The sequence below is a fragment of the Euprymna scolopes genome, chromosome 1 (assembly GCF_053919585.1).
Source record: "Euprymna scolopes isolate OS-2025 chromosome 1, ASM5391958v1, whole genome shotgun sequence".
NCBI lineage: Eukaryota > Metazoa > Mollusca > Cephalopoda > Sepiida > Sepiolidae > Euprymna > Euprymna scolopes.
Window position 1 is genome coordinate 185,583,733 of NC_136482.1, and position 15,995 is coordinate 185,599,727.

Here is a 15,995-nt window from a genome sequence, read left to right on the forward strand (position 1 = left end):
CTCATCAGCATCAGATAAGGCCAAACTATTTGCCAAGAACTTTGCAGCTAATTCTACCCTATGCGACGAAGGCCATCAACTCCCTGTATTTCCTCCTATAACGAACAACACGCTCTGCAACATACAAATATCTGAGGTCACCAAGCTAATCAAGAACCATGATTCCAGTAAAGCAACTGGCCCTGACGGCATTCCAATCATTGTGCTGAAAAAGCTTCAAACAGAACTTGCCCCCATGCTTACAAAACTCTTTAAGCATTGCCTTAAAGAGAAGTGCTTCCCAACATCCTGGAAAACTTCATCAGTATGCACTATATTTAAGAATTCAGGTGATAAGTCATCTCGCTCTCAGTACAGACTAATAAGTCTCCTGAGTGTCATGAGTAAGCTGCTGGAATCCATATTAAATAGAGAAGTAGTCAACCACCTCAGCAGAAATAACCTTCTTAGTGACATGCAATATGGTTTCCGTTCTGCCAGATCCTAAGTAGATGTGCTAACTGTTATATCTCATAGGATTAGCGAATCCCACAGGAGAGATGTTGCGAGCCTGTCTTTGTTTTATCGTTACTACCATGGCAGGTGCTCGTCTGAACTGCAATCTCTGGTCCCCCCTCGCCAATCTTTCGCGATAAACACCCGCCTAGCTGAAATCACTGTCAAAAATTTTCCCCACTCCTTATCTGTGCCAAAATCAAGACGTGGATTCCATGAACAGAACTTCTTTCTTAGAAGTGCACGCCTGTGGAACTTTCGGTTGCCTGTTTCCCACCTGACTACAACCTGGATGTCTTCAAGTCCAATGTAAACAGGTTCCTGATGAACCGCCCCCTTAAGTAAGACACTATCAAATCTCCAACACTAACGTACTGTACACACAATAACCCTTATCCTCGAGTGACTTCCGAGCCTTGATAAGTGGTGACTACCTTGTACAAAAAAAAAATCTTAATATGAGAGGCGTTTTGTAACTATTGTGTACTTTCACTTAACAAGTTAATAAACAAGATATCGTAAAAATTTAATTTAATTTGAAAATCGTATCAAATAAATAAATAAATAAAATAGCACGGTTTGTATGTGTATAAAGTACCAGAAATTCCATCATGCGTTCATTAAAAATAAATTTCAGTCCGTGTAAAGTTCATTCCCCGTAAAATGCATGAACACAAACAGCGGAATGGAAATAAAGAAGGAATAATTCTAGGAAGAAACGAATATTTGAAACGCTATCTGCGACGCGCGTTCTTTCATTCCGGGTTTTCTGCGGCGAGAGAAGAAGTGAATTCCTTTTTGTATATTTTGGTGGCCCGACCACGGCGACATTTACAACTAGTTTTGCTACTTCTACTATCTTCGCAGAATAATTCGGTGGCTCTCCTTCCCACCCACTTGTCGGGATTTTCCACCCTCAACAAACACAGCACCCTTCTAGGTCTAAAATTATCGGAATACACACGACGAACCGAAGCTTATATTTCCTTTTCTTTCTTTCTTTCTTTTAAAATCAATTTCAAACCATTAATTAAAGAAGGAATTAAAATCACATTAAATTTAATTTGCCACAACAAAAAGACGGGATTACGAGACTTTTTTCTTTTTTTTTTTCATGTATATACTAAATCCTTGTGTTTATTCCAAAACGTAAACGTCTCTAAGATTTCCTGTTTTATTTATTAATTTATTTTTTTCTTTTTATAATGTTTTACTTTATGCGTTTGGTGGGAGGTTGTTTAGTTGCGAACATTTATACGTGTTACTAAACGACTTTGAGAATTTGCTCTACGCCGCGAAAAAAAAAAAAAAAAAGAGAGAAAGAAATTAAAGCCTGCTGGCTATATAATAATAATAAAAAAAAATAATAAAACAGAGTGCCACTTCCTCTTGGAGTCTTTAAGAATTTAAAAATAAACATACGTCATAAAAACAAACAAAAAAACACGTTACCCTCTTGCCCGACCGAAGTTAGTTTAAGTGTTGTGTGTTTACATAATTCTTCTTTCCAAAGAAATACGCGAACAAGAAAAAAAATATATATATAAAAAAAGCAAAAACGTTTAAAGAAATTCGGTTCGCCCCCCCCCCTTATAGTAATAATATTATTATTTGAGCTGTTAAGTAATGAATGAAGCTTGGTTTGAAATACTTGTTTTTTGTAAAACTGTTATTATTTCTACTGCTACGACAAGAACCACAACCGATTGAACAAAACGAGGAGTACACGTTGTTTTGCATTTGAAGGTTTTTAAACGGAAAGATTCCGGAAAACAATTTCTGGTGTCGATTTCTACACGTGACATAAAGGTAAGTAAACATTCAATAATTCTGCCCCCCTCTCAATATATATATATATATATATATATATATATATATTTCTATCGCATATCTCACTAATGACCAGTAACGAACCGAACTAACGCCGGGTTTTATCTAAAAAAAAAAAAAAAAAAAATTATATATTTTTGCTCGAATAAAAAAAAAACATTTTTTTTTTATTCACCATTTTACACACACACACACACACACACACACATATATATATATATATAAAAAATTTAGAATGCGCGAAATATTTATTTAGAAATGATTAGGTTAGTTCTTATTTTAGTCACCTAAATTATTTAGAATGAAACGGGCTTTCGGCCCCCGGCCCACCCGGACATTTTTTTTTTACTTGACCCACGTTTTAGTAAACAAAAACAAAGAAGAATAGATTGAAAGCAACCATAAAACACTTGTCTTTATAGCAAGTGTCATCATATACGCAAAATGCTGCAATAAAATTCCGCACAGAAAATATAGTCGCCATCTTTATAAACAAGTCGAGTTAACCCTGTTATTTAACTAGAAAATTATGCATTCAGGCGACTGAAATATAATTTAACCGGTTATTAAATCTAAAGTATTTTAAAATCTGCGGCTTCCACCGAGGACAGCTGGTTTAAAGTCTTTGTAATTATGTAGAATACGGGGCGTGCTGAAATGATAACGTTATTAGTGAATGGTGCTTATGCATCTATGTTACAGCGCTATTTTAAAAAATATAGTATTTTCAAGTTAAATTCAATTTTTGTTTATTAAATTGCTAGGTGAAATTACTGAATAGTTACAAAGCACCCTCCTCATGTTAAGAATGGGGTTCTTAACAATAACGTTATTTCCGCACATAGATGTACAAGTACTACGTTATTGTCTAGAAAGAAAGCCACACTCTTAACATGAAGAAGCGCCGAAGCGCCAAGCGGGGAGGGCGTTTTGTAACTTTTGTACTTTCACTTAACGATTTAATAAACATTAAACAAGATATCGCACAAAACTTGAATTTAAACTTTAAATCCTATCGAAATAATAATAATAATAATAATAATTATAAAAGGTGATTATGCATTTATGTTACCGTGCTATTTTTAAATAGTATTTTCAAGTTTCACGGTATCTTTTTGCTATTATTAAAGTGAAAGCATTGAATATTTATAAACACCGTCCTCTCCCCGTGTTAAGAATGGCTCTCTAAATAACGTTATTTAGCACGGTAACATAAGTGCACAAGTACCAAAAATAGCACGTAATTGTATTTTGCATAAGTACCAAAATATTCATCTTTTAATGGAATATTGTGGAACTATTCTAACCCACTTTTTTAAGCAGGTTTTTGTTTTTAGCCTTAATTTTACGGCTTTACGCATTTTTTGGTACATATTTTTATTTTTTCAAAAAATTTCGAATTTGAATACTATCGAAATAGTCGTAATTTCTTCACTGAAGTACTAACTTCATAAAAAGAAATTATCAAATTTCTCTCAGAAACAAAAAAGCAAAATAAAAACATCGGCTTCGTAAATAATTCGGTCAACTCTGCGAAAAGAAAAAAGATTTTTTTTTTTTTTTTTTTTTGCAGAACGTTTTACGATAAGCCGGTCACGTGACCTGACTTCCTAAGCCGATCATTTCTTTCGACTCTTGGAGTGAGAAAGTTTGCGAAAAGAGACCAAAAGCCGACCCCCCCCCCGCTCCAATAAAAATAAATAATAAAACTTATGTCATGCGTGAACCCCCAAAAAATCTCTCTTCAGGTTCAGACTGACCGGCGTCAGCTGGGAATACATTCCATACGAGCTCCAACTGCCCAACAGAAAACGGCGACACACACACACACACACACACACACACACCGTTTCCTTGTTTACAAATCAATTTGACTTCGTATTCGTTTAATTTTTTATTTGTTTATTTTTTTTGCCTTTATTTCCGTCAAATGAAGCGGTTTCACACACAAAATGTAGTTAGTGTGTAGAGCATATTTTGGCATTTGACTAAATGAGTGTTTCTTAGATTTCAGCACTTTGACAGATAATTCCCGGTTCAATCCCAGAAATGGTAGAAGCAGTTTATAATTTGAAAGCAGCGAAAACGACATGGAACGCATACGGCACTAAGCATGCGAAAGATTAACTTAAGGGTAAAAATAAAGATTATTTTCAAGTTGTCACCCCGTGTTTACAAAAGCTTTGTACGAAGCTGTCGGCTGCAAAATTAAACGCCCCCCCCCCAATAAGTTAAGTCAATTCTTTAAAACAGCAATTTGAAAAAAAAAAAAGGTAAATTTTTACGACGTGTCCCAGCGTGTTATAAACACTCCAACCTCCCCATGTTAAAAACGGCTTTCGAAATAACCTCCAACCTCGAAAGCCGTTCTTAACATGAGAAGGTTGGAGGGGTTATTCCGAAAGCCGCCCTTAATATGGAGTGGTTGGGGGGGAGTTATACTACGCTGGGACAGGTCGTAAAAAAATACCCGTCCCCCCTAAATCTCGTTTTATTTTGCAGCCGACACAGCTCTGTACAAAGCCTTTGTAAACACGGAGGTGACTAAACTTGAAGATAACCAAAAACATGCGGAATGCGGACGGTGCTATTTTAAGATCTACGATATACTCTTATTAAATTGCCAGGTGAACGTGAGACCAGTGTTTTAAATCAACCCCCACGTGTTAAAAATGGATTTCTCAATAATAACATTATGATTTTAGCACGGTCCGTACCGAATATTTCACTCCCTCAAAATAAATAAATTAATTAAACGGCACTTAGGCAAAGAAAGTACCGTGCTATTTATTTTTTTATAGTATTTTCAAGTTAAATTTAAATGTTACGGAATTTTTGTTTATTAAATTATTAGGTGAAACGAACATCCTTCCCTCCTTGTGTTAGAATGGGTTTCTAAATAATAACGTTATTTCGGCACGGTATCTTCACTGCATAAGTACTAATACTAGTAGAGTGAGAGAAGTTGTTGATGGTTGTAACTATACGAGTAGTTGTTGCGCACGTTTTATGGAATGGGGGAGACCATAGATTGGAGCTCAGTCGAACACTTACCTAAAAGTAACTATAGAGCAGACTCGCAACGTCTCTTCCGTGAGACGGTATTTACCCTTTTCCGACCAAGACTGGGCGTGGCACGAAATCGTTTTAATGTGAGAATCTTTTTTATGTTTATTTATTTATTTATTTTGCTGAAAAGTCACCGCTTATTAAGATCTTGAGGCCACCAGAGGATAATAGTTCCCCCCCTCCCCATTTGAACGGGGGGGGTGATGGTAATTTGGATTGTTGCAAAATTTACCGTGGTCTGGTCAGCTTCTTCATCTGCATTTCTTAGTGTAGGTGCTTCAGCTGACTGACAACAAATCAATCTCTCTTCGCAAAGGAGGAGGTCATGCATGGGAGGATGATATCTTAGAGAGCTAGCAGAACCGTTCTTGAGTGTCTGAATGAATCAAGTGTGTCCATATATGTCTAATAAACTGATTTTCATTGAATGGTATATTTTATCTCGAGAAATTACAATGTTTTTGGAGAGAGAATAGAATGTCTGATAATGTTTGCTTCTTAGGCAGAGTGAAACAAAGGACCACACGCACACACATACAATAAGTGTCATCAGAGAGATTTACGTAAATATGAGGAAAAGTAAAAAGGGGATTTTTTTTTTTTTTTTTTTTTTTGTGTGTGTGACTGTATGTGACCCCATTCATAGAAAAAGCAGGCGCATTGACAGATTAGTTTTGGTCCGAGTGCGCTCGTACAGAACCCCCCCCCCCCACCTCCTTCTCCACAACATAGAAAGTGTTTAAATCGGATATCAAAAGATTTGTTTTTCTCTCGTTTGGAATAGAACAAAAGCAGTTTTGACCCTCGTTCTCCTAAGGGGGAAAAAAAAAAAAAAAAAAAAAAAAAAAAAATCCGTTCATCCAGAAAATCTAGTTCTTTCTCGCATGTTTTGGAAAACTGCGCATAAAAGTAAAAAAAAAAAAAAAAAAAAAAAACCCGCAAAATTACGTGCAGTTGACAGAGGCAATCCTTTTTATTGTGTTAATAATGATTTCCTAACAATGTGGATCTCAATTACCAACTAATGACGATATCATAGTTGTGGCATTATTATTTCTTATTTCTTCTTCTAATAATAATAATTAGTATTATTATCATTCTCTCAGTAAGACTTCTAACGTGTTCTCATTTATTATTATTATTATTATTATTATTATTATTATTATTATTATTATTATTATTATTTACACGTGGTGTTTCCTAGGCTTAGTGACAAATCTGCTATATTTCCGGTGATTTCTATTTCTTTCGACTCGGTAATTTTGCGTTTTCGTAACTGCCGTTTACCATGGAGTAATCTCCAGCAATGATCGTTTGCTTTCTCTAGAATTTGGGTGACAATAAACTTCCTCAGGATTCGAGTGCTCTTCTAATGGAGGTTTAGGTAGTGCTTTTGCTTTTCCTTCTCGGTTTTTCTGTCTTTATTTTTTGTATTTTTATTTCGACACCTGTAGTTGGTTGGCATTACTTGAATGTGCGTTAGTTTCTACACTCAAGGATTTTCCTTAGTGCTTCAGTCTTCACTAGTACCATACATTATGATGTCAATCCTCCCTGTGATTCCAATTTCTTTTTTTTTCTGTGCTTTCACCTAATTTAATAAACAAAATACTGTAAACATTGAATTTAACATGAAAATCCTATCTAAAAAAATATATCACGATCCGATGCACAAAGAAGACTTTATATTCAAGTCTCCAGCAACTTCCGCATGTTTACCTTGTATTTCCTTATTTTCTACACACTGTGAATTGCTGGGATGATGAAATTTACGGTTTGAAAAATTTTGTACTTGTATATTTTCTCGTCTGGTCTCCTTGCTTGTTTTTTGCATTTTCGCTCCAAACAAGGCACAGTGTCCCTTTAATGTAGGGAGCTACTATATGGGACATAATTTGCAGAGATACTGAGTAGGGAATTGAGCAGCAAAATATCTGTCTACATTACACTTGTTTTACATTTTTACTTCCATGTCCCAGATTATTTATTCACTGGCAATAACTGGTATTGTTGACTAGCCCCTCCGATGGCCACCTATGGGTCACAGGACTCGTTTTTATGTAAATCTCGAACTAATGAACTAAATTAAATGAAAAAAATATATACATGTGGGTCACTGTCAAGATTACTTATAAATGGAGAGCAGATAATGCATAATGGATGCATTATTGGCAGCTGCCATAACTCTTGCTTCTCCTAATTTGTCCCTCAGTACTCATTTAGAATGAGTGGTTTTTCTGACAAAGGAAGAAGAAAAAGCTGTATTCTAGGGTGGCAGTATTTTTGCATGAGCAGTCGCCTGAGATGTCGGAAATTTTCTGCTTTTATTTCTATCATTGTAGCCATGTCACTAATAAGGGTGCTGGAGGTAAACGTTTTAACTGGGCAGACGTTATCCGCCTGATAGTCAGGAACTCGAACCTAGGATTAACCACTGTCCTATCGATGCAAAGTACTGGGGTTGTTGTATTGCCATTTGGTGAATGGATTCTGGATCATGTAGTAGCTTCTGGTGGGGATTCTCGATGCCATATTAATGGGTAGTTGGCTTTACCTTATGTGCTACAAAAAAAATATTTCTTTGTTTTTTTTTTTCTCCCTTACTTTCCCTCTCTGCCCTGCTCTAACCAAGTCTGTCGACCTGTTCCACAAATCTGAAAACTCCACCATGAAAAGTCTCCAGTAAAAATACACGATTTAACCCCGAATACCAACTTCCAACATAGACCCCCACTACCATCTCTCTTTCTCCAACATCAGGGGTCTACATTTCAACCTTCCAGAGGTTGAAACCCAATTATAATTACAGGAGATCAAACCAGACTTATTCCTAAGTGAAACTGGCATTGGACCGACTATTTTCCTAGATGAGTTTGTAATTAAAGGATACTCTAAACATCAAAATCTGACCCCCAAGATCGCCATGAGCATGGAATATGTGCCTACATTAGAGATGGTTTTCCATGTGGTAGGAACATCTCCAGAGAAGACCCTAAATTACCTTATATGTGCTTCTGAGTTGCAGTTGCTCACACCACTACATTTATATTTGCCCTCTATCGCCCTCCACAACAGTGAAGTTACTATCTTTAAAAACATATCTGAGAAAATTGACTGCATCCTGTCTGTTCATCCTGTGGAGACTTCAATGTTCACAATGTAGAATGGTTAACCCACGCAAACAAGACAGATGACGAGGGGAGGTTCTTTCACGATTTCTCCATTGCTTATGACCTCACTCAGATTGTTCACGAACCCACCCATGTGCCTAACACTGACGGTCAGTATGCAAGTCACCTAGATCTTTTTCTCACAACTTGCCCTGAGCGATGTTCATCCTCTGTTCTGTCTCCATCTGGGTCTTTTGACCACTCAGTTGTATCAGTTAAGATAAAAACAAAATGTAATGTCCTTCGACACACCTCTCCATCATACAGTATATTGATACTCTATGGCTTCTGTACATTTTCCGTACCTCTACATTCCATGTTTAAAAAGAACATGTTCTCTATAGTATCAGACCTGACAGAATGGTTACTTCAATAAAATTCCAGCAAAAACCCAACAGCCAGCCATGATTCTCTCCAGAATGTACTGCTGCCATTGCACACAGAAATAACTTTTTTCATTGCTTTCAACGTAATAGATGTACTGAGAGTAAAGCCGCTTTCAGGACTGCCAACAACTATTGTAAAAGAGTAATAAAGAACGCAAGAGTTGCATGCTCAATTTGTTAAATCCAAAGTAGCTGAGCAGTGACTTAGTTCCCACCAGTTTTGGCAAATAATAAACAGTTTCTTGAACGGTAGCGTGTGCACTATCCCAACCATCATCAATGGACCTGAGGAAATCTTGTCAGCATTGCCAAGAACGTTGTAGGTAATTTTATCCTATGCTATCAAGGCCGCTAACCTTCCTATATCTGAAAACACACTATGCAACATATAAATACCTGTACATGATGTTGCCAAGCGAATGAAAATCTTTTTCCAGTAAACCAACTGGCTTTGATGGAATTCCAATTATAATGCTGAAAAAGCTTCAACCAAAATTAACTCCAATACTTACAAAGCTGTTTAAGCGAATTGCTTCGCAACACACTGGAAAACCTCATCAGTATGCCCCAGTATTTAAGAATTAAGGTGATTAGTCATCTCCCTTTCAGTACAGACCAATAAGTCTCCTGAGCATCATGAGCAAGTTGCTGGAATCTCTGTTAAATAGAGAAATACTCAACCACCTCAGCAAAAATAACATCCTCATGATATGCAATATGGTTTCCATTCTGCTAGATCTACAGCAGGCGTGCTAACAGTTATATCTCATAGGATTAGCGAATCTCTCAATAGAGGCTTCCTTTCTAAGGCAATTGCTATTTACATATCAAATGCCTTTGATAGGGTATAGCATAAAGGTCTACTCAACAAGACCTCCAGCTATGGCATAGCTGGAAATGTCTTCTCAATTATTAAATCATTTCTCTCTCATAGGTTCGTAAGAGTAATGGTTGATGGGCAATAATCAGAAGCTCACAGTATTAATGCTGGAATCCCTCAGGGGTCCCATCCTGGGCTCAACTCTTTTCCTGATCTACATCAATGATCTCCCAAATCACAATATAAGATCATTCGTAGACATTTATGTTGATGGCACTACCATCTTTGACACTTCAAAGGCCGTAAATGATCAAGATTTCTCTGATTCTCTCTCCTCTGATCTTGATCCTGTGGTGCAATGGGGAAAGAAGTGGTTGGTTAATTTTAAAAACTTGTCTAGCTGAAATCACTATCAATAATTTTCCCCAATATTTATCTGTGACTAAACGTAAATGTAAATTCCATTAACAAAGCTTCTTTTTTTAGAATTGCACTCCTGTAAAACTTTCTTCCGTTTGCCTGCTTTCCAGCTGACTACAATATGGTCGTCTTCAAGTCCAACGTAAACAAGTTCTTGATGAGCCGTCCCCTTAAGTAATCCAATTTACCAAATTTCCTCTACTAACCATTACTAGACATTGCCCCATTGACTGGTCCCCAACCAGAGCAGGCAATCAATCGATTTGATTGAAAAATGATCAATTTCACAGATTTTGATGACAAGAAAAATGAGTGTGCAACATTCGTTGATCATCATTCAATCCCAGGCAACGTCGGCTCACTCTGCTAGTTCTCCTATATAACATGTGTCTATATCATTTATGTGTATCAACTCGTGTATGTGTTGCATACTATTATATATACCATGTATGTATGAACAAAAGTGTCTATCGTGGTCAGTATGCTTGGGAAGCGTCTATTTTGTGCAATGTTTATGCGAGTGTGCAAACACATGCAATAAAACAGTGCATTAACATCAGTCTGTGTAGCACACAGGCAAAGGACGTACCTCTCTCTGTTGTGTCGCCTTCTCTTATCGTCTTTCATCTCCCTCTGGAGGAAACCAACAACGTTGGGTTATATATTTGATATAACTTTATTTGCCCTTTGGAGTTAGTGACGGCTTCTTTTAATCTCTACATCTTGTTAAGGTCGCGTTCATTCAAAGCTTACCGAATGCGGAGACAATCTTCTTCCGTGCTAACTCGTCACTAACTAGAACCCAACTTCTTTCAAAACCCAACTCTCTCTCTCGCCTATGTAATTACTAGGACTATGACAACAGAATATTCTTATCATTGTTTTGACTCTCGAGTATATATCCGACACAGTTAATCACCCACGAACCACATCACTTTATATAAAAGCATATAAGATATCAATGGATACACACTCGAGAGTCAAAACAATGAAAAGAATATGCTGTTGTCCTAGCCCAAGTGATTATGTAATTATATCAACGTAGCACAAGGAAGAGGCACCTGATATTCGTCACGTAACCAATTCTTTTCTTATTGTTTACTAAATATTATTTTCCTAAGTTAAAATTCCTGTGTGTGTGTGTATATATAATATATATATATATATATATATATATATATATATATATATAGCTAATATTTCATTTTTTTTGAATTCCAGTCGTTTATTGGAATATTTTGTTTCAATAACATGGACATGACAATTGCTAATAGATTGACATGGACTGACAATCCGGATGTACCAAGTTTGAATCCAGTTAGTATCAGCAGAAAAACTTTCACTTAGGATGTTGACAACCTTCCCTCCCATAAATACCTGATTATTTTCTAGAAATAATTCAAACTAGAAAAACATGAGTGAAACCAATGACAATAATAGAATCATTTAATTCATATGAAATGAATAAGTGGAATGGGATGGTCTAAATCCATACTGTAAGTCAGAAAGAAGTTCAGTATTTTTCAGGTGATGAATTATTTCTAGATCGAGTAAGGATTCCAAGATTTTAGCAAAGAGCAGAAGATTTATGGGACAATAATTTTGCCGATTAGTTCTTGAAAGCTGGTACCACACAAGCACTTTTCGAGCAAGTAGAGAAATTATCCATGCTGTTATACTACAGATATCCTAATGATAATTTTCTGAACGTGTATATATGACAATCATATTGACACATTGATTCTTGCCTGATCACCGGTTAAGCAACGATGAGCCTGGCCACTGCCACATGTGTGACCATTTGGGAATGCTAGATGCTGTATGTACTGCATCAAGATGTAGAAATTTCTAGGTTGGTATCTGGAGGCGTGTTTAATCCACTGGGAGAGATGCACCCTCAGTCTTTGTTAAGCGATGCATCTAAGAGAAGGAAAACTCTGATGTAAAACCTGAGGTCTACTGTTTGCTTTGTTTTGTGGCAGCCATTTTACCAACTGAGATTAGCAGTTGTACCAAAATGTGTGGTTGGTCTGCACAAAGCCTTCACCACTATAAACAAATTATCTGTGTGGATTTGTAAACATCTTAGTTGTTGTGGCGGACCTCATACATCAGAATTGACGAGAGTATCATCAATTTTCTGAACGTATATACCACACACACAAGATAAGGTAGAGGAAAACTAAAATGTTAGGGTTGGATCTCTTCACATCCTTCGACAAAGTGTGGAACGAAGGTAATCTTAAGGAAATCAACAAAAACACTATTGCAGGACGATCATTTTAGCTAAAAGCATTCTTAACGACGATAATTTTGAAGAACACCGCATCAATGTGGGTATACCTCAAGAATTGATACTTGAACCGATCTTTATAAATTAACTTTCTGATGCAATTGTCCTCAGATGGGTTAGGGTTTGCTACTGATACTGCATTCTACTTTTAGAATGAGAACAAATTAAATGCTAACAAATGCGAAGCGATGATTCAATCCTTAGAAAATGATCTTCAGTCTGCAGTGGAATAGAACCAAAAATGGTCACATTTAATGTTACTAAAAAAACGTTTATTTTTATTTAACAACTACAGTTACTGAATGGTTTTGAACTTAAATAGATTCTTTATTTTTGATATCTTTCTGTGATTTTAACACAATCTGACTAAGGAATCGGAAAAATCTTTATTTTTGAAAAATAATGTCTTTTAAATGTTGCCCATTTTCAGCTTCGCATATTTGTTCTCTTTCCAAAACATTATTTATGACAGATTTTAGAATTTCTGGATTACGATTTCCTTATTTCATTCCCTGAGCTGGCAGACCTCAAAACATCAAGCCTCAAACCCTGCAAGAATTGAAGGAAAATATCCGGAACGGAATAAGGGAGTTAAATCGCAATCCAGAGATTCTGCAATCTGTCATGAATAATGTTTTGGAAAGAGCACAAATATACAAAGTTGAAAATGGGAAACATTTAAAAGACATTATTTTTCATAAATAAAAATTGTTTAAATTTTGCATTTTTTTTTTTTGTTTTTAAACATTTCTGTGAGTTTTTGGACACCCTATCTAAGAAACCTTTACAAATTACCATTTGTTATAGCCAGCAGTACCTTTTTAAAATCGAACACTTCAATTCCTCGGTCTGGCATTTTTAGACTACATGATTTAAAATAAATACATAAAAATTATTTACAAGTCTGCTACAAAGAAAGTAGGCTCCCTCTACCTTGCTAGAAAACTTTCCACACCTACCAGTATCCTATATATTTTCATAAAGCTACAGTCCATCCATGCATGGAGTATCGTTTGGGGTGGTGCATCAACCACTAACCTTTTAATTTTGAACAGTAGTGCAAAAAAGAATTTTTAACCTGCTAGGTTTCACACTACTAAACTGAAGCCTCTGTTGAATCCCTGCACTTGTTTCATAGGTACTTCCACCGAATGTGCTCCAATTAACTGACTGCAATGCAATCCTCATCTTAAAAATTTAGAAACACTAGCAGTTCATCCCGGCTTTGCTCAGGCCCTATGTACTGTTCATAACTTTATGTGCATATGTATGTATATATATAAGTTTGATTCATATTCAAGTAACCTACATCTAAAATTTTAAGTGTTTAGACCTAAAATTGGCGGAGAAGTTTGGTAGAATCTTCAGAGGTCAACTCCTTCAACTTTAACCACTTGGCAGCCAAATTTTCGCCCCAAAACTGATTAAAAAGCTTGCATGTCTGAATACCCTTTATGTAAAATTTCAAATGTTTACACCCAATAATTGGCTGATTAGTTTGCTAGAGACCGCAAAGATCAAATCTTTTGAACTTTGACCCCTTGAAAGCCAAATTTTACCCCAAAACCGATTAAAAAGCTTGCCCTATGTCTGAATGCACTTTATGTAAAATTTCAAATGTTTAGAACAAAAATTGGCCGAGTAATTTGGTAGAGACCGCAGAGATAAATTTTTTTAAAGTTTTGACCCCAACTTTGACTCCTTAACATTTATTGTTTTGGACTCAAATCAAATTAAAAAGTTTGATCTATGTCTAAGTAACCTACAATAAAAATTTCAAGTGTTTAGACCCAAAATTGGCGGAGGAGTTTGGTAGAGTTTTCAAAGGTCAAATCATTGAACTTTGTCCCCTTGACAGCCTAATTACTAGCTGAAAACCGGTGAAAAAGATTTTATCAAATCTTAATAACCTTTATGCCAAATCTCGAGTTTGTAGACTGAAAATTGATGGAGTAGTTTTGTAGGGAAATGTACAGACACACACACACACACAGACAATTTCACTTTTATAGATATAGATAATAATAAAAAAATGTTCTTTAGGAGTAATATCGAAACTGTTTTCATATTTAATGATTGACACTCTTATACTAGTAAATTACACATAGAAATCCTTCTAGAATGGGATAATTCAAATTTTTGTTTCCAATACAGTGCTCTAGTTTTTGGGAGCCGAATTTTATCCACAATGTAATCTCAATTTTGTGTCTAACTTATTCTCTTATTGAGACAAAATAGTGACAGATTTTACAGTAATTAACAATAAATCAGTTGATTAAATCAGAATAAATCTTCAATATGCCAATTCACCAAATGCGATTAGAGAGTTCGTAAAATTTGAGCATGTACAAAAACTCAAACAAAATAAACCTGCTAAACATCAAATTAGTATCACCGTGGATGTTTATGCCAAAAAGCACGTTTACAGCATCGTATTTGCTTAATAAAACATTTATCTTCGACCAAACGTTTTTAATTTTTTTTTTATCTTATTTTTAAGTTCAGAGTTTTTACTTTTTAAAAATTTTCAGTTTATCTCTAAAATCTAACGTCTTATCTTGAACCTAAGTTTGTGTGCGTTCATTGCACAGGCTGTGATTGTCTGCTTCTCTTTGTCGGAGTGTCAATCATGTGGGTTCTGTCAGTGCTTAAACAAAAGGATTCTCCCAAATAAATCCACAACTTGCGTTTCAAACAAGTAACGATGCTTTGTTTTCCTCTACCGAACGACAAGCCTTCAAATCAAGACAAACATATCTTTCAACCGAACAGTTCATCAGCTTCAAGCTCGAGGATGAATTGTTTCTGAAATTTCCAGACACTCAACTAATCTCTGAACCTCCTAGCCCATTCTGCTATAATATATATATAGTAGCAAGCCGTCCAGCACTGCCCGGTCGTAAAATACGTTTAAATATAATATTTTTATTAATGCAGGTTTCATATTTATAGTTATATTGGGCCCAATATATAGTAACGATTTAAGCAGTTTAAAAAAAAAAAAACAACGACTAGAATACCACCACTGAGAATCGAAACCGAAATGTTTAGCTTACGATTTATTTTTTCCTTTGACATTAATGTCTGACCTATGAAAACATGTTTGTTGCAAGGCTAAAAATTAAAACATAATAGCTATTACGTTACACATGCATATTCGTAATACTGACATTCGGCCTTTATCTGGCAAATTCTTTTTTTTTTTTTTTCACTTTTGTACCGATTTTTCCCGGCTAAAATCCAAATATAAAGTTTCGTATGGGTTCGAATACCCTATAAAGTTTCATGTCTGTAAACCAAAAACTGATAAAGGTGTTTGTAGGCATTTTTTTTTAACAAATATATGTATGCATACATAAATATAGAAAAAGGTTTGTGTTTACTATAACCTTTTTATGCAAATATTACGCAAGTATAAATCATGTAGAATATCTGCACGAATATAATTACACGTAATAGTTAACTAAAGATGATCATCCCATAAGAAAACTGAACAAAACTAATAGGGAATT

General features: G+C 35.6%; 1 long non-coding RNA gene across 1 annotated transcript in view; it reads left to right on the forward strand.

Annotated features, from left to right (window-relative positions):
• The first annotated feature begins 1,138 nt into the window (after window positions 1-1,138).
• Window positions 1,139-15,995, forward strand: part of LOC145278242 (uncharacterized) — a 729,197-nt gene continuing 714,340 nt past the window's right edge. Inside the window, exon 1 of the long non-coding RNA XR_013868351.1 lies at window positions 1,139-2,304. This is a non-coding gene — a long non-coding RNA (uncharacterized LOC145278242). The remainder of the gene's footprint in view (window positions 2,305-15,995) is intronic.